The sequence below is a fragment of the Sarcophilus harrisii genome, chromosome 2, assembly GCF_902635505.1.
Source record: "Sarcophilus harrisii chromosome 2, mSarHar1.11, whole genome shotgun sequence".
Taxonomy (NCBI): domain Eukaryota; kingdom Metazoa; phylum Chordata; class Mammalia; order Dasyuromorphia; family Dasyuridae; genus Sarcophilus; species Sarcophilus harrisii.
In genome coordinates this window covers 476,688,023-476,711,944 of record NC_045427.1, presented here as the reverse complement: position 1 = coordinate 476,711,944, position 23,922 = coordinate 476,688,023, and the positions used below count along the sequence as shown (strand labels likewise).

At 42.6% G+C, this 23,922-nt stretch overlaps 1 long non-coding RNA gene across 3 annotated transcripts; it reads right to left on the bottom strand.

Moving 5' to 3' along the window:
- Window positions 1-916: 916 nt before the first annotated feature.
- Window positions 917-11,388, bottom strand: LOC116421777. 3 transcript variants are annotated; one of them, XR_004232305.1, is made up of 4 exons: window positions 11,355-11,388; window positions 6,965-7,056; window positions 2,189-2,308; window positions 917-1,639 (listed from the first exon to the last, which is right to left on the bottom strand). It is a non-coding gene; the product is annotated as an uncharacterized LOC116421777 (long non-coding RNA). The 3 variants fall into 3 exon arrangements; XR_004232306.1 differs by having other exon boundaries at window positions 2,208-2,308; XR_004232307.1 differs by lacking the exon at window positions 6,965-7,056 and having other exon boundaries at window positions 11,355-11,384.
- Window positions 11,389-23,922: the final 12,534 nt, after the last annotated feature.

The following is a 23,922-nucleotide window of genomic DNA, read 5'->3' as shown; positions in this document are numbered from 1 at the left end:
CCATTGGAATGTAAACTCCTGGAGGATGAAGATTAGTTTTTTTTTTTTCCTTTCTTTGTATCCCCAGCACTTAACATAGTGTCTGACACTATGGTAGATACTTAAGCACTTGCTAATTGACAATATGTCAAGCACTGTTCTCAGTGCTGGAGATAGACAAAAATGAAACAATTCTGGATTCTTTAATCAACCTTCACCTGGCTACCCCATATATTGCTCTAATCATGTCAATCCTCCACTCATTAGCCTTTTAGATCTCCTTCATCTAAGAGGAACATTCCATTTCCCATCTTCTTGTCTTTGTAAAAGGCTGTCCCCTTGCTTAAAATGTTCTTCCTTTTCATCTCTCCCTCTGAGAGTCTAGCTTTCTTCAAAGTTTAGCTTGAGTACCACTTCCTGAATGAGGCTTTTCCAGATCCTTTTTCACCATCAACCCATCCCCCCAATCTTCTAGTTCCTTCTTTTTTTGGACCTTGAATATATTTTTCCCAATAATATTTTATTTTTCCAAATATATGCAAAGATAGTTTTCAACATTCACTTTTGCAAAACTTTGTGTTGCAAATTTTTCTCCCTCTCTCCCCATCCCTCTCCACAACAGCAAGCAATCCTTTATAGGTTAAACATGTGCAGTCCTTCTAAACATATTTCCATATTTATCATGCTATACAAGAAAAATCAGATCAAAAGGCAAAGAACCATGAGAAAGAAAAAAACAAACAAATAATAATAACAACAACAAAAGGTGAAAATACTATACTTTGATCTACATTCAGTCTCCATAATTCTTTCTCTGGATGCAGATGGCATTTTTCATCCTAAGTCTATTGGAATTGCCTTGAATTACCTCATTGTTGAAAAGAGTCATGTTCATCATAGTTGATTATCACATAATCTTGTTATTGTGTGCAATGTTCTCTTGGTTCACTCAACATAAGTTCATGTAAGTCTTTCTAGGCTTTTCTGAAATCAACCTGCTCATCAATTCTGTTAGAACAATCAGTTGAATATATTTTCATATAATTGTGTGTATACATATAATTTTCCCCAGTAGAACATAAGCCTCTCAAATACAAGGATTATTCTATCTCTGTCCCCCCACTACCTAATGCAATGCCAGGCACGCAGTTGGTTGGGTGTTGTCTTGTCTGAAGAGAACCAAAATGAGATTACTATGTCAGAGTCAAGTTATAGTGTGTCTGACAATGACTGATTAAGCCACTATGAGCTCGGAAGGCTCTACCACCAGTAGGGCACACGGTCCATATGAACATTTGGTGTGGAGATATCTAAATTTATGCATCTCATGTTTCTTTTGAGCTATTGTAATTCAGCTTTGCTCATGTAGCAGATCAGCTTCTTTGCTAAGAAGTCTTGTACCAGTATCTCCCATGCCCCGACATTCTTCAGAGAGACCTTGAGAGTATCTTGTATTGCTTCTTCTTACCTCTGGGTGAGCACCTCCCTTGTGTAAGATCTCCATAAAATAGTCTTTTAGGAAAGCGTACTTTTGGCATCTGAACATGATCAGCCCATATGACTGCATTCTCTGCAGAAAGTCAGAATGCTTGGCAGTTCAGCTGGAGAAAGGTGCTCAATGTCCTGGATCTTATCTTGCCAGGTGATCTTCAGAAACTTCCTACGACAATTAAAATGAAAGTCATTCCATTTCCTGGTATATGCTGGTGTATTGTCTAGGTTTTACAGGCAAACACAACAATGAGATCAGTACAACTCCTCTGCAGACTTTCAGTTTGGTAGGCAATTTAATACCTCTTTTCCCCTATGCTTTCCCTTGGACTTTCCCAAATATTGAACTAATTCTGGCAATGGACACATCAACCTCATCATCTATGTTGATGATGGAAAGTTTACTTTCAAGGTAAGTGAAGAGCATTCATTGTCTACAGCATTCAAAATCTCTCCATTGGTTGTAGCTGATGGAACACAAATAAATGATATAGTGAGGGCTAGTGGAGAACCTGTGGTTTTTTGGCTTTAATCATGAGGTCAAAATTAGCACAAGTGACAGAAAATCAATCCCTACTCTGTAGCATCACAACTTCAGAACCTGCATTGAGTGCACAATCATCTGGGAGCAAAAAATCATGCACCAACTCTCCCTCTACTTTAGTCTTGGCTTGTAGCCTTTTCAAGTTTTAAGTTTCAAGTACGTTAAATAATTTACCATCAGTGTGGTAGCTGACCTTGATGTCATTCTGTCCTCGTGGAAGGTGTTTGGCAATGTTGGTGAGAATATGTCCAAAGCATGGGAACAGGCACCCATCTTCCTTCACTCCACAGATTCCTGGGGAAGCACAAGAGCATCGTCCATCACCTAGGGCCTGCAAGCCAGGGACTTCCAAGTACAATACTAACACACTTCTTTGAGCCACCAAACAGCACCATCATTTTCCACAAGCCCTCACAACTGAATTATCAAAAGGCCTCTATTCTGCTCCTGGAATTGCTGGGCAGCAAACATTCTATCCACTGCTCCTTGGCCCTTTCTGAAACCCCAATGGCTCTTGGATAAGTGGCCATCCTAATGGTGAAGGAGGTCAGTCTGTTCTCGTAAGGAGGACTCTGGCAAGGATCTTGCTGGCAATGACTAGGAGAGATATCCCCCTGTGGTTGACACAAGACAAACTATTTTCTTTTCCTGCACACAGTAGGCACTTGATAAATGTTTGTTGATTTATTGGTTATTCAAAGTCTCTAGTGATTCCCCACCTACTCAGAAAAGTATAACATCCTGACTTTAGAATTCAAGGACATCCACAAGATGGTACCAAATGAACTTTACAGAACACATATCTCCTACCACACAACAGCTCTTCATTCATGTGCTCTATATCCAGCTAAACTAGATTATTCTTCTTTATTTATCCTCACATCCTCCAAGTGAGAAATAGACTCCCTTATTCCTCTCCCTTATCCATCTTTTGAAGTTCCTCCTTTTCCTTCAAAGCCCAATTCAGGTTCCACACATTCTGAGAACCCTTCCTGCATGACCCCCAAGTGATAGGGATCTCTCTTTCCATAAACTTCTCATGGCACATTGCCCAGATCCCTCTATTATATCTATGTTCCTCTTCTTGAAACCTATAATACCTTTGTCCTTACTCCATTCGATTGTAAGCTCCTTGAGAATTGGGTCTATTTCCTTTATCATTAAGGACAAAGATGGCTTTTAATCAAAGATGGATGAATTGAATTGAATTGACTTCTTCTCTTTATTATTACTCTGCTGGATCCTGGACTCATCAGATTGAATTTTCCCCCTGTCATGACATCCTACCCCTCAAGAAGCAAAAGACCCACAGCTCAAGCCCCTTCCCAGGGACTTTCCCTCTGAGTAATGCTCATGAAAAGAAAAACAATCATCATGAAAAAGAACAAGAAAAGAGGAAGAATAAATTCAAGAAAGAGAAGTGATCTAAAAAGCTTTTCTTAGGCAAAGTCACATACACAACAGGTCACATGAAGTTTTTATAGTAAAAATAGGTCCTAAGTTTCCAGTGGAATTGGCATTTTCCTGAACTATCTCCCATGTTCTTCTCCCAGTCTCCCCACCATAAGTGAGTAATTGAATGCTAGGATATCAAAGCTGGAAGGACGCTTAGAATGCAGAGCATAAAAGGAATACAGACTAAGAGCTTAAAAGGAACTTTAGACCATAAAATATCAGAACTAGAAGGAACCCCAGAACATACATGAGACTTGGAAGGACATAGAATGCCAAAGCTAAATGAGACCTGAATTTCAGAGCTGAAATGGGCCTTAGAATATAAATGGTCAAAAATGATCTTGGGAATTTGAGTGTCAGAATTGAAAATTTTCACTTACTCTAACCCCCTGTTTTTTTATAGTGGAAGAAACTAAGGGTTTTAAGAAGGGAAGTAAAACCATACATCTAATCAACAATAAACTTGGGGCTAGACCCCAGGTCTTATGAGGCAGTCTGGAGCATATTTTCACAGAGATGAGAGATCTGAACCTGAATTTCTGACAGTGGATGCATCTCTCCTGATTAGCTCCCACTTACTCCAGAGAAAGGCAGTCATTGCCTCTCCCCCCACCCCCCATCTATCTCTCCCCAAACAGCTGCCTTCTGAAGCCACAAACACCTTCCAGCCCGCCCCGAGCCTGGAGGTCAGGAAAGGTGAGGTACCCACAAAGCCAGAAATCACAACTGGTTTCCTACACAGCTGTTTTATAATTACAGTACTCTGAATCACAGCCTATCCAGGCCCCACAGGACTTGGACCCCGGAGCCCAGCTGAGCACGTGCCTGGGGATGGCTTCCAATTGAATTTCATTATCAACTCATTATAGACCATGAAAACCCAGGTCTCTCTCTGGCATAGACTGAATACCTCCACATAATCTTAGCTGACAATAATAAGTGAAGTGGTGGTGATGAGAGGGGGATGGACTAAAGAAGAGAGAAAGAGGAATTGAGGGAAGATACGGATCTTAGACTCCCAGAAGCATCTTCAGGGCTGCTCTCGGAGGCAGGATAATAAAGTAGAAAGAGCAGCGAATAAATAACTTGAAGTCTCAGGGGTCTGTCACTATGTGACCCTAAACTAATCCCCTTCTCTCTGTTTCTGTCTGTCTCTCTGTGTGTATGTGTATGTATGTCTCTCTCTGTCTCTCTCTCTGTTTCTCCTCCCTATCCCTGTTTCCTATTCTTAAAATGCACAGCTCCAAAGTCCCTTCCCACTCTACTCTGCGGTCCTCTGACCCCTTCCAGCTCTGACATTATATGAGCACAGAGCTGTACACAAGAGGCACTCCATAAATCAGTGAGTTTCTAAGTAAACAACAATATTAAGGGACGAGGTGGAACGCCAAAGGACAGACAAACCCGCTAAGTGACTGCTCTGGTTGGATTCCTCTGCTCGGTTCTGTGGGGGAGGAAGATGAATGAGGGAATACAGCCACATCTTCTTTCCTCTGGGGAAAGTGGCCCATTTCCCCTCACACTTCATGACTGAGCAACAAACGCCCACCCCTTCTACCCTGCCAAGAGCTGTCCCAATGACAGCCTATAAACTCCCATGGGGCCTGATAAGCTCACTGAGAGCATCCCCCCTGGATGCCCGCGTCTCCTCCTGCTTTTTGCTGGGCGTCCCGGGAAGCCAATGCCTGTGAGAGGGCTCTCTCTTCCTCTGGGCCCAGGAGCAGAAGGAGGAAGTCGCTTGGCTGGGGGTGGAGGCTCTCTCCCTCACACTTGGCTATGCTCCGGCTGGGTCAGCTGGGCTTGTTACAGCCCAGTGCCTTTGATTTTCAAAGCAGCTGCTCTTCCCGGGACTCACTCACCCTGTGTCTGCTCCGAGGAGCTGGCTTAGAGCAAAGCTTTAATGAGGTCAAGGTCACCAGGGCCTTGAATGCCGGGCAACTGGGGCAGGGGTGGGATCTAGAGCTAGAAGATCTTCCAAGATCACTGAGATGAAGTCCTTTCATTTTACAGAGGGAGAAACTCAGAGGAAGTGACTGCACCTGGCCGCACACCAGACAGAGCCACCAAACTAATTCAGAACCTCTCCATTAAAGGCCTGTACTCTTTCCACTATCCCACTAGGGAGTCCATAATAGCGGGTCCCCAAGACTGAGACCTGATTGGACGGCTCCGGATAACATAAACGCTGCTATTTGTCCCACAGGTGTGATGGATGAGCAGGCAATGGCTGCTCCTACAGCATCCGGAGCCCTCTCCAGGCCTCTTGATTTACATCCTGCCACCGGCCCCAGATGGTTCTGGAGGGGAAAGTGAGGCAGGTGACCTGGCACAGTCCTCCCTACTTGCATCCAATTCCCCTGCATGTGACGGCCTCCCCTCCCTGAAGTCACGGTCCTCTTAGAGAACGACATCCATCTCTGCTCCAATGGCGTTTGATTATTAATTCCAGTTTTTACAAATGAGGAAACTATGGATGGTTGGAGTGACTTTCCCCACAATCAATTCAACAAGCTGGTCTATGCACACAACTAATAAGGAGCAGAGTGAGAACCAGAGCCCAGGAGAAGCCTCAGAAGGCAGAGTCCTGGGTGCAAAATCTCCCCCTACTGAGGGATTTTCAAGGGAGAGGTAGCATGATATAATAACTGGAGAGGGAGTCTTTGCCAAGGAAATCCCCTACGTGGTATGGTCCATGGGGTTACCAAGAACAGCAATAAAGCATAATATAGTGCAAAGAAAAACAGGTTTGGGTTATAAAAGGAGTTCAAACTGTGTGACTGTAGGATTATCTTCTTCCCTTCCTTGGATCTTAGATTCCTCATTTATAAAATTAGAAAGTTGGACTAGATTAGAAGTTTTTAAGCCAGGTTCTTACATCTCCCTCCACCTCCAAGAGATCCATGGAGAGCTATTAGGGTAGGGTCTATGAACTTGGATGGGAACAAATTACATCTTTATTTTCACCAATCATTGGTTTCTTACCAAATTTTATGTATTTAAAAACTTTCTGAGAAGGGGTCTGTAGACTTTATTTCCAAAGGGATCATGACATAAAAAACATAGTAAGAGCCCCAGATGAGATGTTCTCTCCCAGCTTCCACATTCTGTGTTCTTTATTTTAAGGTTCCTTCCAGCTCTAAGATTCTAGTATAATTTTCTAATTCTGCATTCTCTTGGCTCCTCTGGTCCTCTGTCTGCCCCTGAGCCAGGCCTTTCTATAGCCCGACATAGCCCCGAAGGAGGCCCGTTCACTACATGTCCACCAGCAAGCAGCTTCCCATTGCCAGTATCAATCGGTCCTTGGAGACAGGAGATCTCACACAGCTGTGGGCCACCTGGAGCTCCCTCGGCTCCCCACAGGCACCCTGATCCCAAGAGGTTTCACCTCTGCCAGAATTCAAGGGCTTTGTTACATACTCAGAGCACAAATGGCAGCTCGGCTCAGCCAGGAGAACAGAGCAACCGCAGGAGCCCCTCACCTCTGGGCAGCCTTACCTTGCTCTGCACCTGCCCCTGGATGAGAGCTTATGGAATAGCTGGGGAGGCCATGGAGTCATCACAGTCCTGCTCTGAAATACTGCCCATTGCTAGAAAATAGGAAAATAAAAGTCTTTGGTTTAAAAGCAGAGGTCTTGGGCTCCAGTTATGACCATACTACTTCCTAACTGTGTGATATTGGTTAGCACAGTTCATCCTTTGAGCCTCAGTTTCCTCAGTTGTAAAGGGCTGGAATATGTGATTTCTAAGGCCCCTTCTAACTGTAAATCCTAGACTCCCCTGAGTCCTAGTATCATTGAAAGGTCTTTCTTCCCAAACCTCTTCCCCATCTTCTTATACCCCAAATCTCTTGCCCCATCAGCCTCTCATCACATCAAATTTAATGTGATGATGTGGGGAAAGCCTTGTCCTTAAAATCAGAAGACAAGAGATTCCACTTCACAATTCACTGACTTTGTGACTTTGGGCAAGTGATTTCACCACTTTCTGCCTTACTCTCCTCCTCTGTAAAATGGAAATAACATTATTTGCAATACTAAACCTCAAAGCTCTGTTATGAGACTCAAATGAGATAGTAGATATGGAATGCTAGAAAACTGTAAACCTCTTCCCAAGGACTCCCTAGCACCTCTTCTGGCTGCCCATCATCCTACTCCAAACTCAATTTGCCCAAGGTGCCCAAATTCCTTATCGTGGCTCTTATAAATATAAATATCTTACAAATATCACAAGATTCAGTGTTCAAGACAGTCAGAGAGGTAAAAACTCAGGGGCAGGAAAGAATCCTAAGGACTGAGACAGTTAGGGAGGTTTCCTGGAAGAGGGATTTTGAGTTGGGCCTTGGAGCATGAGAAAAATTTGAATAGATATGGGGAGGGAACAACAGGCTGCTGAGTTCTTGGATGCTCTACCTGGCCTGCTGAGGGCATCTGATAAATCTGGGGGTTTATTTCACTCTTCTCTTCCCAGAATGTTGCAGCTGAGAACACAGATTGTTAGAAATGGAAAGGGCTTAAAAGAATCAGGGTTCCAATTTTGGGGAGGTGGAAATGTGGGGCCCAGAGGAAGGTGCTTCCCCAAGGCCACCTGGCTAATCAAGAGAAGAGCCAAGATTCACACACAGTCCGATGCTGCTTCCCCTGCTTGCCCAGGGAGAAGGCGCTCCCCCTCCCTCTAAAACTTTGTTGTAAACATAGCTAACACTTAGGCAGTGTTCTTGGCCTAATTTCAGGCCCTTTGATTTTGACCATCTCTGGGAGGGTGAGATGTCGGATATGTTGGAGAGAGTTCAGAGAGGCTCGATGCAAGCGATTGAGGAACCGTAGGGATATATTATTAATTATCATGTAACATTTATTAAGAGCCCCTGGTGCACCCGGGGCTCCACAGAGTGAAGGAAGCACACTCATGCTGCCTGCTTGGAGGAGAAGCTGATTAGCAACATTTGGAAAAAAATATTCATCACATCGCAGAAAGAAGAGAAAACACCTCGGGGGTATGTGGGATCTCCCTCTCCAGGGATCTTTCAGAGCAGTTGGCAACAATCTGGAGTGAGGAACAGAATGGAGGCTGAGGAATGGACAAGATGAATTCGTTCCCCTTCCTCTGGCTCAGAATTCATTCATTCTCTCATTCATCCAACAGGCATTTATTAAATGCCTCCTGTGCACCAGGTACTGTGCTATGGGATTCCTCTGACAGGGTATCAGGCCCAGCAAGAGGCCCGGGCCCAGATTCATAACTGAGTTAGTCACTCTCTCTCTGGCTGTGTGACCCTGGGCCCCAGTGTCCCCTCTAAAATGAGGAAATTAGTCTAGTTATATTAAAGATCCTTTCTAGCCGCCAGTGGAACACACCAGTAAAGTTCATTAATACTGGCTGCCATCTCTCGAGTCCATTACAGACTGGAATTACAGGTTGGAATGGGAGCGGCTTGGCAAAATGGAGAGAGACCTGGACTCAAAGCCAGTCAGTCAGTAACCAATTATTAAGTGCCCACATACAAAAAATACATGGAAAGGCACTAGAACTGAGAAAGACCGGGGCTCTGCCCTGACACACTTTGGCTGTGTGACCTGGCAAATCATTCAGTCTCTCCATGTTCTAACCAATTCTCTAAGATTTGGGGCTGTGAGAAGAGGAATTGCTGCTTTAATGGAGAGAATTTCCTCATGTGGGAGTCCCCTGTCTCCATGAAATCACAGGCCCAGAATCCATCCCTATCACAATAGGGTATATTCATCACAGTACACTCTATGATAAGGTCAGCAGTACAAATATCATTATATTTATTTTGTAGATGGGGAAAACTGTCTAGTTCCTGGCACATAGTAGGTGCTTAATAAATAATGCTTGTCCCTTACCCCCCCCCCCCATCCAATTTCATGGCATTTTATGTTCCTCTTGAGCATACTCATTTTGATTTATATGTATCTTATTCTTATTATCCTCTCCTCTCTTTCCACTGATTTTAATAGTCCAAACTATGTCTTGCTTATCTTAGTGTCTCCCCCACTGCCTGGCACATAGTAGGTGTCAAATAAATACTTGTCCCTTACCCCTCCCTCATCCAATTTCATGGCACTTTATGTTATGTTTTCATCCTAACTTATAGTATTTTGATTTGTATGTATCTTTTTATCATCTCTTCCTTTGCCATAGATTTTAATAGTCCAAATCATGTCTTGCTCATCTTAGCGTCTCCCTCAGTGTCTAGAATGGGCTAAGGTCTCTTAATAAAGATGTACTGCATGTCCTGGGGACAATGGTCATCTCACCCATTTACATTGCAGCTAACTTGTTTCTGATGCTGAAAATGTCATTTAACCCCTCAGAGTTTCAGTTTCTTCATCTATAAAATGGGGATAATGATATTTTCACTTCCCACTTCACAAAAGTAAAAGCTATTATCTGGGGCCAGAGTTTCTTTCTGCAACTGAACTTGCCTAACTCAGACTCACAGCCTTCATACAGACTCACGAACCAGCCTCGGCTTTTAGGGGAGGAGAGGAGACCCTGTCCTGAGATGTAAACAGTCTAGACTCTCTACTGGACCATAGGCAAAAGGACTTGTCATCTCTGAGATTATTTTTCCATCTGCAAACTAGCGACCAGGATATACATGTCACTTAGATTAAGACACAAGGGATAAACTCCTTTTCCCAAGAAATAGGTCTCCATTACTTCAGAAATGCAGAAAATATTAGACTAGGAAGGGACTTTTAAATATAGATTATCAAAGATGGAAGTGACCTTGAAATGAGTATTCTGTGAAATCCTGTCAGAACTTAGAAATTTAGATCTGAAGTACAGATCAGAATTAAAAAGGATCTTCTAGATTACCTACTCCAACCACCTCATTTTACAGAGGAAGAAAATGAGGGGAAGAGTTATTCATCCAAGGTCATACAATAAGTCAGTAGCAGAACCAAGATTAAAAACCTGGATCTCCTGATTCTCAACCCAGTACTATGTCTATCCTAGAAAGAACTAGCGTTTACTGAATATCTACTCCATGCATCCCTCAGCAGCTATGCCATAAAGGACACAAAAGAAGTAGATTTGGTCTCTGCCCTCTGCCATAGGCTCTCTGGGGAACCAAGACTCATATATAGGAAACAATTAGAGAATAGTATGAGACAGTATTGCATATAATTGTATTAAATTGTAGGTTGCAGGCTAAATAGTTTAGGAATTTAAAGGAAAGGAAAAGTTAAGGTGAGAAGGTCTGGGAAACCTTCCTGGAGGGAAGGAATTTGAGCCAGGTCTTTACCTATGAGCATTTAGGTTGGAAGAGATAAAAAGGGAAAATGGTTCCAGACATCTCCAGCTATGAAAATTGACTGAGAGAACTATTGTAATAAGTAGTGGGAAGTATGTAGAAGGCATAGGCTCATGGAGTTAATAAGAACCTTACGGATCATTGAGTTCAAATACCCTTCCTGTTTTCCAGATGGGGAAGTTAACATCCAATGAAGAGAAATGACAGTCCAGTGACATATAGCTCCTCATGAAAAGCCCCAAGATACAAACCCATGTTTTTAGATTCTGCCATTAACATATTCATCATTAAATGAAAACTATTCTCTTCAAAATCACAATTGATGGCAAAGAATTGGCCACTGAGAAGATACCCATCATTTGAGAAATAGACAAACAAATTGTGGTTTATGATTGTGATAAAATACTACTCTTGTTCTATAAAAAATGATGAAAGGGATGGTTTCAGAAAAATTTGCAAAGACTTTTATGAACTGATACAATGTGAATTGAGCAGAACCAGGAGATCATTGTACACAGTAACAACAATATTATAATGATAATCAACTGTGGAAAACTTAGTTACTTTGATCAAAACAACAATTCATGACAATTCCAAAGGACTTACCATGAAAAATGCTTTCCTCCTCCAGAGAGAGAACTGATGGATTCTGAGTGCAGATTGAAACATGATTTTTCTCATTTTCTTATTTCTTGCTTTTTTTATAGAACACACCTAATAAAAGAATATGTTTTGCATGACTTCATATGCATAATAAGTATCATATTACTTTCCTCCTCAATGGGTGAACAAGGGACTGGAGGGAGGGAAAGAATTTGGAACTCTAGATTTTTAAAAATGAATTTTAAAAATAAATAATTTCAAGAGTATTTTAAAAAGTTATCCTCGGAGATGGTCTTTTCTCATCCTTCTTGACCTCTCTGCAGCATTTGACAACACTGACCTTCATTGCCTAGATACTCCTTCTGTGGGAACTACTTTCCTAGTTTTCCTGATATCTGTCTGTCCCTCTCTTCTGTATCCTTTCCTGGGATCCTTATCTATATCCCCAACAGGGAGTGCACACCCCAGGGCTTTGTCCTGAGGCTTCTTCTCATCTCTTTTTATTCTCTCCCTTGATGATCTCATCAACTTGCATGGACTCAAATACCACCTCTAGGCATGTGATACCAGAATTATAAATCCAGCCCTAGTCTCTATCCTGAGCTCAGGCCCCAGATCCCCAACTGGCTTTGAGATATTCCCCACCCAATGTCTCTTGACTAAAGCAAAAGTACTAAAGCAGAGGCCAGTGGCTCTCCCTACAAACCCACCTGTCTTTCAAATCCACCTATTTCCATCAAGGACAAGACCAGACTTTTAGCCATCCAGGTTCCAAATCTCAAAATTGTCCTTGGCTCTTCCTTCTTCCTATCCCTTATATCCAATCAGTTGGAAAGTTTTATTAATTCTACCTTTTCAGCGTTCAGTTCTTCTCTCCTTACACGGCCAATTATACCTAATCAGCCCCAAGTATCTCCCCACATCACCCCCCTGCTCAAGAATCCACAATGGCTTCCTCTTGTCAAGGATCAAAAACAAATTCCTCTGTTTGTCCTCAGAGTCCTCTGTGGCCTGAGTCCAATGGTCTTTTACAGCTTATTATACATTTTCCCCTTCATGCACTCCACAGTCCAGCCAAACTGGCATCCTTGCTATTCTTCAGGCATAAATATTACATCTTCTACTTCTGTACCAGTGCACAGCATGTCCCCCATGCCTGGTACATAATAGACACTTAAGAAATGGTTGTTGATTGGCTGATTGATCATTTGGCACACTGATCATTAACATGCAATTGTGTTTAATCAAGAGGTGGAAAGACTTTGCCTCTTTAGAGAAAGACTGAAAGGTTCGGTGTTTAGAGAACAAAGACAATCTGGATGTTCAGGTTATAGATGGAAGTATATGGATGGAGGGAAGCCAGGAGCCTTGGATATGCTGGACCTGAAATGATCCTTCCATTCTGTGATGTAATAGTTATCCTAAATCTTTCTTCTGCACTAAGTTTGTACTCCTGATTCAGGCTTGTACTAATAATTGTGCTACCATGTGAGTATTCCTCCCACTCTCTCTCACTAGCCGGTAAGTCCCATACCTTCTCTAAACGTTGTGCTGCTTTCAGCATCAATCCAGCATAGTGCTTGGAACAAAGCAAATGTTTTTGTTTGTTTGGTCTTTATTTTATTATTCTTTTTATCCCCAAGGCAATCAGGGTTAAGTGACTTGCCCATGGTCAGCAAATGTTTAATAAAGGTCTGTTTAATTGAATAAACTCTATATGGACCCCATGTGCTGCTGTTTTAGAGATAAAGAGATTCAGATAAAAACAGAAAAATGAAAGGCAGAGACAAAAAACAGAAATAGACTGAGAGATAAGAGACAAAGGACCAGAGACATAAATAGAAATTAGGAAAAGGTGGGGAAAGACCAAAACAGATATGGACAAAGAAACCAAAACAAAAGCTGACCTAATGAAAAAGGAATTTATTATACTTTACTATGTGCTAATACTGTACTAAGCACAGAGGATACAAAATAGTCCCTTCTTTAAGGAATCTACAGTTTAATAGGGGAGAAAATACATAAACGGGAATGTTGGCCAGTGGTACTTGAGACTAGAGGGTTCCAAGAATAGTGTATGAGACTTCAGGGGACTAATGTGACATTCCCATTCAGCCTCAATGACAGAGTTGATTTGATAATGATTCATGTTTCCAAAAGGTCCCCATGTGAAAGGTAGTGATTGGGGCTATGGAAGAGATAGCTAAATAATTGGAACTGAAATGAAGTGTGGTTGGAGCTTTTCCTGAAAGTCAAGAAAAGCAATCACCAATCAAGGAAGATGACATTAATTCAGAAAAGGCATCATTTTCCCCTTTGTGGGGTCACTGCAGATCCAAATAAAACCAATTTTATTCATTATCTTCTCCTCCCTTCCTTTTCACCACAGGGTAAATTTAGGCCCATGGGCCCAAATTCCCATAACCCAAATTCACCAGAGACTGAGACTGACTGATGAACCAAATGTGTTCATTTATATTGAGCTGGGAGTAGGGGGGGAGGGGTGTTTGCTGTAGAGCCAGACCTTCAGCAACCAGACGTTCACTTTTTCTCTCCAGGTCCCATTCAAAGAAAAGGATATTGTCTGTGATGTGCAGGAGTCAATTCATACCAGCTTAAAAGAGCCAGTGATTACATTTTCAGTGTGAACATTTACATCCCAAATTTTTGGGAGCGCTACAAATCAGGGCTTGATTTATTGTTTTGTTGATTGTCTAAACTTAACAGAGTGATGGAAAAAATGTTAGTAATACAAATTAAACTTAAGTGTGTTATGCATATATATATATATATATTTTTTTTTCTTTTTCTTTTCTGTTCCTCCCAAAGAACTAGTTGAACATTTGCCAGACTATCTTTGGTTACCATCATCAGAAAGTTACTTTGTGAGCCCAGCCTGAGAGTGATGGAACTTGGCTGATCTTGAGAGGCAGTGCCTACATCTGGTGCAGAAGCTGGAAGACAGAGCCTGCATCTGCCCCACTAAAAACCTCATTTTCAGGAAGATGATAACTGACTTCTATAGGACTTTTAAGATTTACAAAGCGTTTTCATCACAACACCCTTGGGAGGGAGAGAAGGAGAAAGGAGGAAGTAAAAATACTCATTTCCCCATTTTATAAATGAAAAAAACTAAAGTTCAAAATGGAAAACCAACATCCCTCAGCACCCAGCTAACTAATCATTTGCTCTATCATCCTAATAAAATCGTCTTGTGCCTCAGTTGCCCAATCTTTTAAAAGAGTGAATTTGGACTGGTGTGTGAGAGACAAGTTCTGTAATGGGAAAAGTACTGGGTGACTCACTTTGAATCTTGCCTCTGCTACTCATTTGCTCTATGACCCTCAATAAATCATCTTGTTTCTCTTATGCCTCAATTGCATATTCTTTTAAATAGTGAGGTTGGAAGGGATACCCCCTTTGGGCTCTTAGATGCTCAAAACTCCATCCTTATTGAGTCACAGGCAAGATTCAAACTCAGTTCTCTATCTCTACATCCATTACATCCCATTGACTCTTCTTTCTAATCCTGCCCTTGCCACGGCCATTTTAATCAAATGAGAGATACATTACTAGGATAACTGAGGAGGGGGCAGGCAGAGGAACAAGGGGCTGATTGAGCCCTGAGCAGAGCAAGGCTGACCTCAGGACAGGCAAAGGCGGTGGTCACCTACGGAGTCCGGCTTTAGGAGCCACTCTGCAGACCACCAGGCGCCTCCTTAAGAATCTCCATGCTTGGCCACATGCCCCAGGAAGCTGGCAGAGCCAAGTAGGCATCCCCAGCTCTCCTTGGCCAGGAAGCCAAGAGAGGAAATAATGTTTAGAAAAGGGAAAACAGCACTGAGGCCAAAAAAGCACATGGACAGGGGTCACCGGGGACAGGCTGATGGGGGCAGGTCAGCCTCCACTGGAGCCCCAGTGCCCAGGGCACAGCCAGGGAAGCTGGCGCCAGCTCTGACTAGAAATCAGCAAAACGGAGAAGAACATCACTGGTCCCAAGGCTTAGCCATTTCAGAATTTTTCTCCTTTGTGGCCCCCATTCCCACTACCCTTTCTTAATTAAAACCTCCGCCCAAAGAAGGCACAGAGCTGTAATGGCAGGCGTAAGGGACTTAAGTTTCAGAGGTTACCTGAGCCAGGGGAAGTTCAGGGAATACAGAGCATTTTGGAACATGGAGACATTAGCAAGCCAAACACCTTTATTTTACCTGTGAGAAATCTGTGGCCCTTGAGGCAGGTACCAATGTGTTCAAAGCCACACAGGAAGTAAATAACAGTCAGGATTCAAACACAGGTCCTTTGTGCAGTGAAGTTAAAACACTGGCAGGCAGGATGCTGAGAATTCTGCAGGAAAAATATTACAGGAGGGATTCTTAACCTTAAAGCACTCCACCCACACAAACTCGGAGAACTAAAGACATCGGCCTTATTGCTGTTCCAAAAACAAGACACTCCAGGTCCCAACTGCGGGCATTTTCCCTGCTTGTTCTCCCACTCCTGGAATGCTCCCCCTACTCATCCCCATCTGGCTTCCTTAACCTACCAGCTAATAACCCACCTTCTACAGGAAGCTTTTCCTGATTCTTCCTCATTCTAGTGCCTTGATTATTTTCTAATTATCTAGTATATAGATGCTCTGTATGTAACATGTTGTCTCTCCCACTACACTAAGTTCCTTGAGAAAAAGGACTGCTTTTTACCTTTCTTTGTACCACAAGTGCTTAACAAAGTGCCTGCCACATAGAAAACTCTGAATAAATATTTATTGATTAACTGGGATTCATGAATCCCAAGAGTTTTTGAATAGATTTTGAATGGAGAAAAATCCATCTTTATTTTCACAAATCCTTAATATAAACTTAGCCTTTTCTTTAATAATCTTAATTTTTTTAAAGGAACTTTCTAAATACCAGACTGCCAAAAGGATCCAACAACACTCACACACATTAGCAACTCTTCCATCTAGAAAGCTAGGTGGGACAGTGGATGCAGTCTAGAAGACCTGAGTCCAAATTCATCCTCAGATGCTTACTAGCTACATTAGCCTGGACAAGTCACATAACCCAGATGAGGAAGAATGGATAGAACATACTATATAGTATATAGTATAAACCTCCCCATTCCAGCCTATCTGAAAACCAACCGCAAACTGCAAGGGGATTTTCCAAGGACTTCCTCCCAGTTAGCTCTATACCTATACCCATAGACTACATCTTATTTACATTTCAGTTTGGCCCAACTAGGAGGGCAATCGCACTGCATCCTGGGAAATTGAATGAGAGGTAGATTGCTAACTTAGTATTTCTTTCCTTCCCCCCAATTGTCTAAGGGTTTTTCAGCATCTTTTAGCCTCTATAATAAGTCTATATAATAAGGAAATATATATTTACCTCCTGCAAGGGAAAGTTTCCCTAAAGGAAAAAAAAAACTTCCCCAAGTGCGCTACCTCTACTTCCAATAAAAGCCATTACTCTACTTGGAGATGCTCTGAATTCTGGGGCACACAGCAACCCATGAGCCTGCTCCCCTCAGTTCTGTTGGTCTCAGTTTCCTCATCCATAAAATGAGCTGGACAAGGAGATGGCGAGTATCTTTGCCAAGAACAGCCCAAATGACTGAGCAACCATGACAATGGACAGCACCAGGCCGCCGTCCTGTTAGACCGGACACTGAACATTAGAGAAGGAGAGGACCCTGCAACATAGAGAATATTGTAATGGCAAAGCTTCTCGGAGATCATGAAGCTCAGATCATCTGACTCGGAGTCCAGTCGGATAAAGAACTAGACCAGTTACTCTAATTCTTGACTCCAGTAGAAGGCAACCTATTCCACCTCAAAAGAGACAACCTGGGACTTGGAGGGGTAGTCTGGGACGGATTCTCAAAGCTGCTTAAAAACCAAGTAAAACTGAGTTTCTTAATTATTCATCATCTCCAGACGAGCCCAACCAGTTCTTACGTTTTTTTCTGGACAATCCCCATGAGGGGGCTGGGATAATTAGCCCAGTTCTGCTGACAGAGGCTCTTCTACTCTCAGCCCACAGACCATTCCTAGTTCCCCTGTTCCCCAGCTCCTCCCACACCAGCTCCAGTCAGAGTGAGGGGTAATGTCTCCCAGGCACGGCGCTTCAGACAAATGCCAGTCATCTCCCTCCTGGGCCTGACTTCCCCTGGCCTGCACCCAAAGGACAGGGACTGGAAGTCCCCAGGTTGCTGATGGCCCTCTCCGGGGGGCAGGAGGAGGAAGAGCTCAGCTCAGTAACAGGAACTGCCATGTCTCTGGGGGTTTTAAGATCTGCCAAGTTCTTGACCTGCCATCTAGCTGTGGTGTAGTGGAAAGAGCCCTGGATTTGGCTTGGGGGAGAGGGGAAAAGGGAGGGAACCAGCATTTCCCAAACTTCTTGTTACTTGTCCTTCGTTCTGGAAGGAGACCAGGACCATCAGGGAGGGGATGCTGGGATATGCAAGTGAGTTGGGCTTAAGTGAGAGAGGCTGGGTGAGGTCTCCTGCCTCACCTTCCCCTCCAGAGCTGTCTGGGTGATTTAGATATAGATCAGGATGACTGGAGATGGCCCTGATGCAGTGGGAGCCCCTGACTTCTAAACTGCTAAGAGCTTAATAATAGCGAACATTTAAGTAGCATCCACCATATGCCAGACACTATGTCAAGTACTTTGCAAATATTGTTTCATTTGATTCTTCACAACAATCTTGGGAGTGAGTGTTAATGTCCCCATTTTATGGATGAAGAAACAGACAAACTGAGGTTAAGCAACTTGACAAAAATCACATTGATAGTTAATTTTAGTTAGCTAGTTAGGGGCCATATTTGAATTCAAGTATTCCTGACTCCTGTGTCAGCTCCTTGCTTCTCTGAGGAGCTGGGTTCAAATCTGCTCCTGGCTCCCTTTGTGATCTTGAGTGCTGACTTGACTTGTCCAGGTCTCAGTTTCCTCAAATGGAAGGCAAGTTTTGTTCTAAATGCCCTGTAAGAAGTCTTCAGGCTCCAAATCCTCCATCCTAAGGAAATAGTCCAGACCTTATCTCCCCCATTTTACGGTGAGCCACTCATTTAAAAGAGAAGCAGACCAAGGCGAGCTGGCATGAAGTTCAGAAAAGCTAAATGATTTATCCACAGTCATTTGACATCCACTAGCCATGAGGTGTCAGGAGGGAATCCCTCTCCCCAGACATGCTGACTCCTCACTGCTGATATGGTTGAGATCCACCCCCACAAACTGGTTTTTCCCCCACCCCCAAGGCGGAGAGTGGGCCTCCCATGCCCCCTCAGGCCACCCTGCTCTGATCTCACTTCCCTTTCTTACCTGTGCCAGGATGTTCATTATATCTGGGTTTCACCTGGATAACATAATTGGAGGGCAGGGAGATGGGTGAGTAATCCGACCTCCTTCCCCCATTATCATCTTTTAATAGACAAGTGTCAGATCTGGGAAGAGCCAGATAACAGAGAATGTCAGAGTCAGGACTGACCTGCAGAGGATTGAGCTGGGACCTGAAAGACCACCCAGCCCGACCCTCTCATTTTATGGACACCCAGAACTTGTCCAAGGTCACACAAACACTCAGCTGCACAAGTGGGGCAAGAACCCAGAGGTCCCTGACTCCCGGGCTAAGAACCCTTCCCTCCGTGCTTCCCTACTTGTTGGATGATTCATGAACTGTAAACAACAGCTCAAGGTCAGGAGAGGGAAAGGGACTGAGCCATGGCCACACAGCCCCTGAGCAGGAAAGCTGAGAGAGCTTTCAACCCCAGCTTATGCCTTCCTCTCCATTGCTGCCTCCCGAGTGGCTGCTCCAAGAATTCAGATAATCATGAGAAGTGAGACAGAGGTCTCAATCCTGGCCCTGCATCTGGGAACCATGGTTACGTGTCCCTGTGATTGGCAGATGGTGGAGCCCAGATTAAAGTAGCCTCCTTATTCCTAGAGGTCACCCTGGAAGTCAGGCCGAGGGGCCCCGGTGAAGACAAACCGGGAAAAGCCTATAGGCTCTGGGATAACAAGAGCCTGACCTCCAATCTCCAAAGACTTCAGCCGAGCGCCTTTCACCACCGAGAAATCCTTTTTAAAGCGCCGAATTAAAAATAAATTTGCAAGCACATAACCAGATGTTACATAGGGAAAAGATAAATAACTCGGCCTGTCAAGGAACTGCCTCATCTCAGTCAACCCTCTCTCTTTCACAAGGTTTTAATTTTTAATTTCACAGTGGTAGCTATAGCAACCTGCAGAAATAATATATTCCATAGCAAAACAACTTTTCTTGGCTGGGGTTTGGTGTTTCCTCGCTCTGCCACAGCTCTCTCTCCTAACTTGACTCAGGTCAATCTCCGTCTTCCTGGGCCCTGCCCATGTCTCTGAGCTCCTCCCTCGAGACACGGGAGATCCACATGGTACCAGAGCTGCTGCCACCCAGGCAAGACTACGGCCAAACCCTGGAGGGACTTCTCGGTCCCCATTAATTGAAAGAAGGGAGAGACAGAGCGTTAGAATGGGAGCCGGGAGACATGACTCCAGCTCTGGATCTACTTATTATGTTATGTGTCATTTCCCTTCCTTGGTCCTTTAAACATTCTCATGCCTTTGAGTGCTCATTCTGCCTTTCATTCAATAAGGGTTAAGGCAGCCTGGGAAGATGGAAAGAACAGGCTTGGACTTAGAAGGCCTAAGTCTGGTCCCAGGCCTCTGCCAAGGGACTTCACCTCCCCTCACAGGGCCTGCTTCTCAATATGTAAAATGAAAGGGTAAAAGAAGGAAGGAGGGACAAAGGAAAGAAGGAAACAAAAGAAACAACCATTTTTTAAGGACATAGTATTTTTCAGACACTATATTAAGCACTGAGGATATAAAAACAAACCAAAGAAAGACTTTTCCTTCCCTCAGATAGCTTACATTGTAATCAGGAAAGACAATGTATGAGAGGAGATGGGGGAAAGAAGGGGGTAGTGGGAGAAATGACTTATACAAACCCTGTATACAGGATTTGGATCCTGAAATCCAAAAGTTAGGGACAGAGTCAGGAGAGGAACGAAGGAGGCTTCTCCACAAAATGCAAGTCCCAGAAGGGACTCACCAGTGGGAGAAAGGGGCAGAAATATCACAGGTTGGGAAAATCACATGGTCTAAGGGGAAGAGAATCTAGGTCCTGATGGAAGCTCCAGGATGAAACAGCAGGTGTTCCAGGAGTGGGGAACATGATGACCTCAAAGGGACATTCTGGCTTTTATGATCTGGGTTCTAAGATCTCTTCCTGCTCTAATATCCCTGCTCTAGCATCCTCTGCAGCATGGTACAGTAAAAGGAGGGGCAGCTAAATGGCACCATGGATAGAGCACTGGACTAGGAGTCAGGAAAACTCATCTTCGTGAGTTCAAATCCACCGCAGACATTTAGGGGCTATGTGACCCTGGGCAAGTCACCTAACCTTGTTTATCTCAGTTTTCTCATCTGTAAAATAAGGTGGAGAAGAAAATTATAGACTACTCCAGAAGTTTTGCTGAGAAAACCCCAAATGGGGTCATGAAGACTCAGACAGGCCTGAAAAATAAAACAATAGCAATACACTGCAAAGAACCCTAAGTTTGGAACCTAAAGACCTGAGTTATAACACTAGTTCCATCACTTACTACAAGTATGAATCTGGTCGAGTTACTTACTGATGCTTTTTAATTCTAGTGCTTTACCTCTCTTAGTTATTTCCAATTTAATCTATATATAACTTGTTTCCATGTTGCCTTCCCCCTCTATTTACCCTAGTATTGTCAGGGTTTAGCATCTTATTTGACACATAGTAGGTGTTTTACAGGTGTTTACTCATTGACTGGGGTTTACTTTTCTCGTTTGTAAAATGAGAGAATTGGGTTAAATGATTTCCACTTTCCGGCATTGAACCTCATAGTTGTACGAATTTATGTACAAAGGTTCTTCCAGCTCTAATGTTCTGTGATTATAACAAGTATTTATTGAGCACTTACCATTCCACAGAGAGAAATGCTGACAGGCTACTAAGCAACACAAAAAAAACATGCTCTCATCCCCTGGCCCTTGATCTCTCAGAATCTAGATTTGATGACACAGCGACAGCTGTTGAGAGGTGATGGCCACAAGGAGACAAAAGAATGAGTAAACTCCCCATTTTCCTGTCTCTCTGAGGTGGAGGTTCAATGAAAATCTTCAAAAGTACAGTTCAGAAAGTCCAACCTTTCCCCGATTTCCTTCAGACCAACTCAGTCTCTTTTCCAAACTGACAGGACAAGTGAGTACTTAACCCTGCTCCTTGGCTGCCCGTGCCAGATGTTAACCAGGAGAGGAAGGAGGGTTCGAGGACACCTTCCTGAAGGGAGGGATGCACTGATAATATTCTTTCTCATGACCCTGGAGCCCAAGGATGTGTGTTTACATAGAGACATCCTGGAGTCTCTATTGCTTCTGAGTGGTTGTCCTGGGGTTGGGGGTGGGAAGAGGGAAGGGGACTGATTCCCAGAAAAAGGAAAATTGGTTATTCATCCTGGGACTGCGTCCACAGCAGCATCTTCAGCCTGCACCAGCCAGAGACTTTGATGTAGAGATTTGATAACATGATCTGTGTAATTCTAAACAAATAAATAGAAACAACCCTGAATATAAAATCTCTCACTATTTTAATTTGTCCTGAAAGGAATGTTTCTGGAACGCGAGCTAGGGGATTGGGCTGGCTGCTCAAAAACTCAATGTTCAAAGCTCCCTTCTGGCTCAAACATTCTGTTTCAGATCTAAAGGCTACCTTTTCCAGATCTGATATTTTAAAGGCCTTCCAGCTGTGCAATTTTATATTCTAATGGCCTTTCTAACTATTAATATTCCACGGCTGAAGATCCTTCCCATTTCAAAATTCTGTGTTCTTTATCCTAAGAATGGGTCAACATGGAAGGCAACAAGTTATACAGTCTACTCAATGTTAAAGTCATGGGAGAAGTAAATCAGAATGAGTTTAGGAGCCCTTATTGGATAGGATGCATAATTAGTCAATTAGTCAACAGGTATTTTTTAAGCACATACTATATACCAGGAATCAATTGTCCTAGATGCTGAGGGATATTCAGAAAAAAATGAAACAGTCTCTAGCTTCAAGGAGCTTACATTCTATCATATCAAATTTTTTGCCCTTCTCAATGAGTGAGGTAAGTGACAAGCAGGAAAGAGGAAGAGAATTTACAACTCAAAATTTTTTTAAAGAAATGTTAAAAAAAAAAAAAAAGAAAGAAAGAAAGAAAGAAGCAATAATTAAAAAAAGAAATCAAATGAGAAATTTTAAGTAACTTTTTCTATCTCAAAACTGCACAAAAGGCTACTATAGATAATAGGAAAAGGGCGCCCTCAAATAAAGCCAGTGTCAGCATAATCGGAGACTGGACATATGTATTCTTCAAGGCTTTCTAAAGGCAGAAAGCAGAAAACTCTTCAAAAAAAACCCATTGTGTTCAAGAAGCCCTTGGATGGAAAATTTGGAAGCCCCCAGATTTAGGATAAATAATCTAAAAATCACTAGCAAGATCATAAATGAAAACTACCTAGATATCTTAAAACTACAAGTCAAAAAATGGAAAAAACCCATTGATCACCTTTTGAAAGGAACCCCCAATAAAAAATTTTAGGAATGTCATGAACAAAATCCAGAGTTCCTATGTCAAAATAATAATAATAATACAGTGCAAGTACCAAGGAACTGGAGACAGGATCACACAAGATGTGGTAGCTTCTAATAAAAAGAAGAGGAAATTTTGGAATATAATATTTTAAAAGGCAAAAAATATAGACTTACAATCAAAAATGCAAAGCTAAATATAATTCTACAGGGAAGGAAAATGGATTTTTAATGGAATAGAGGACTTTAAAACATTTCTGATGAAAAGACTCAGAGCTGAGTAGTAATTCTGAAATACAAATACAAGAGAAACCTGGAAAAGTAAGATTATTTTGGCAGTCGAAAGGAGCTGTATGATACTATTGTGCTATCATTATAACAGAGGGAGAAGAAACAAGTCTTGCTAAAGAAACTTAAGGTTTTCAAAAAGCATCTAGGAAGTTATGTAAGAAAAACAAAACTGAGAGTAGATTGTTTTTGGTATGGTTTTTTTTTTTTTTTTTGAATATTAAAGAAAAGGAAGGGTAAAAGGAAGAATACACAGTATAGAAAGGAAAAAAAAGAAAGTAGAACTTGCTATTCCTTATAATTGGGATATGAAAGAAGAATATACAAATATGAAAGAAGGGATGAGGTAATGGGCATCAAATGAACTTTATTCTTACTTGAAATAGTAAAAGGAAAGTTGAACACACAGAGAGGCTGGCTTAGAAATACATCAAATTCAACAGAGAAAAAAAGCAAGAATGGAAGTATGGGGAGAGTAGTAAAGGGAGAATAATACTAAGGAAGAAATAATTAAAACAAACTTCCTCATTTGAAAGGGGGAATTAAAAAGGAAAAAAGAAATATCCATCCTTTTTCATTAGTTTCCTGCCTCCCTGTTTAACTATAATGATTTGTTACAAGCTTTTCCCAACCCTCCTTT